Below are 2,648 nucleotides of genomic sequence, written 5' to 3'. Positions count from 1 at the left end.
TCTAAGCTTGATTTACCTCTTTGGTGTATGATCATGGTGGCTCGAGGAGTTTACACTCCTCATCCCTGCTATCAACTTTATCAATATAATGGTTAAGACGAGTATTGTTTACCTTAAAAGTTTTGAATTTGGGGTGAATTACCTCGACTGTACCATATGGGAAAATACTAATTACCGTGAGAGAAATTTCCTCATTAGGTTCAGAAGTGGTAATGCGAGGATCTGCTACATCTAGTAGTACTTTGTCTCTAACCTTAAGTTGATTTGGTGATGTATTAAGCTCGTCCTGGCTCGGTTTTGGTTTATCAGGTGTTCTCGATTTCTGTGTCTGCTATTCATCTAATTCCTCGATTTGTAACCTTCATTCTTCATAGATAGGTCCTTTGTTGTTGCTTGAACATGGCTTGTGTAGGTTTTTCGAACTTATTTCCTACAAAGTAGGTTGTACCACATGGCTAGTTTTAATAGAATGATTTATACAACCACCTTCAATTTTCAATGTGTTACTCGAATCACAAGCTTGAAGGGTGATTGTTTCATCTCCCACACAAAGTATGGGTTCACCTGTGCCAACATCAATTATTGTTCTAGCTGTTGCTAAAAAGGGCCTCCCTAAAATTAAAGGAACGTTAGTATCCTTTTTTATGTCTAGAACAATGAAATCAACTGGGAATATAAATTTTTCAATTTTAACGAGTACATCTTCCATAATCTCCCTAGGAAATCTGATTGTTTTATCGGCTAATTGAATACTTGTCCTAGTTTGTAACTTCTTAGATCTTTTAATTTGTTGGCCAGCTTATTCTGTAGTATGGCTGAGCAAACCGCATTTAGTTCCACATGCGATGCCTCATCCAACTTCCGCTTATTTGTTAAAAGCACTTTTAAGAATTTGACTGCATTTGGCATCTGCGAAAGAGATTCAATAAATGGTAATTTAATATGCAACTTCTTTAATAATTTAAGAAATTTACCGAATTGTTCTTCTGTGCAGTCTTTCCTTGTCGCGTTTGGGTATGGCACACGAGGTTTGTATTCTTTACTTACCGGCTTCTGGTCATTGTGGTCCACCCTACCCTTACCTTTACTTACCACAGTTTCTTGCCTCTGTTTTGGTTCAGGTGCAACTAACCCTTCTTCATCTTGAATGGTAATTGCATTGATTTGCTCCATTGGGTTAGATTTAGTGTTACTCGGTAGACTACCTTGTGGTCGTTCAGATATCAATTTAACGAGTTGACCTATCTGAGTTTTGAGCCCTTGGATCGATGCTTGTTGATTTTTAAGTGCTGTCTCAGTATTCTGAAAATGAGTTTCCGACACCAAGATGAACTTTGTTAGCATCTCCTCAAGGTCCGACTTTTTCTCTTTTTGGTAGGTGGTTGCTGGAAGCCTGGAGGTGGTGGTGGTCGCTGATTTCCTCGACCTCCCCATGAGAAATTTGGGTGGTTCCTCCATCCTGCATTGCAAGTATTACTATAAGGATTATTTTGAGATCGAGGATTATTACCCATGTAGTTTAACTGCTCGTTCTCCATGTTGAATTGCTTGATCCACCTCCACTTGCTTCGTGCTACATTACTGGGTGAACCTATGAAGAACCAAGAAAACCGTCAATCTTTTTGTTCAAAATTTCTACCTGACTAGAGAGCATGGTGATCGAATCAACGTTAAAAACACCAACTTTTTTTGTTGGTTTTGTCCTCATTACTTGCCACTGATAATTATTCAATGACATCTCTTCTATAAATTCATAAGCATCTTCAGGTGTCTTATTATTGATGGTTCATCCAGCGGTTGCGTCGATCATTTGTCGAGTCGAAGGATTCAGGCCATTATGAAATGTTTGAACCTGTAGCCAAAGTGGTAACCCATGGTGAGGGCACCTTCTCAATAGGTCTTTGTATCTCTCCCATGCATCGTAGAGTGTTTTTAAATCCATCTGCACAAAAGAAGAGATATCATTACGTAATTTGGTTGTTTTAGCCGACAGAAAATATTTTAATAAAAAATTTTCGGCCATTTGTTCCCAAGTAGTGATTGACCCTCGTGGTAACGAGTTCAACCATTGTTTAGCCTTATTCCTCCACGAAAAGGGAAACAACCGAAGGTGAATGGCGTCATCAGAAACGCCATTGATTTTAAAAGTGTCGCAAAATTCTAAGCAATTTTCCAAGTGAGCATTTGGATCCTTGTCCTGCAAACCATCAAACTGAACAAACTGTTGGATCATTTGAATGGTGTTAAGTTTTAGTTCAAAATTATTGGCAGCAACAGCAAGCTTAACTATGCTAGATTCAGTTCCTATTAAAAAAGGTTTAGCATAATCATACATAGTACGCGGAGCAAGATTCTGATTAGCAGCAATCGCAGGAGGTAATGGATTTTCCTGGTTTTCAGCCATCTCCTCAGTTGTGGTTGAAATATCATCTTCTTGCTCTTCCTTTGTGTATCTTAAGCTTCGTCTTATTTCTCTTCGGTTTCTGTGAACTGTGTGATCGATCTCACTATCAAACACTAATGATCATGACGGGTTTCTTCTGGTCATACACTATAAAAACCTCCCAGGAACGAATAAAAGAAAAATTAGACAAGAAAATAAAAATTTAAATTGCAAATAAAGTAGAATGGCCAAAGTAATAAAAATC

The 2,648-nt window shown here is 38.1% G+C and overlaps 1 non-coding gene across 1 annotated transcript; it reads left to right on the top strand.

Moving 5' to 3' along the window:
• The first annotated feature begins 1,868 nt into the window (after nt 1–1,868).
• On the top strand, nt 1,869–1,975 carry LOC128282705 (small nucleolar RNA R71). Its single transcript, XR_008273060.1, has one exon. It is a non-coding gene; the product is annotated as a small nucleolar RNA R71 (small nucleolar RNA).
• The last annotated feature ends 673 nt before the right edge of the window (nt 1,976–2,648 follow it).

The sequence above is a fragment of the Gossypium arboreum genome, chromosome 10 (genome assembly GCF_025698485.1).
Source record: "Gossypium arboreum isolate Shixiya-1 chromosome 10, ASM2569848v2, whole genome shotgun sequence".
NCBI lineage: Eukaryota > Viridiplantae > Streptophyta > Magnoliopsida > Malvales > Malvaceae > Gossypium > Gossypium arboreum.
This window is presented reverse-complemented; position numbering and strand designations above follow the sequence as displayed.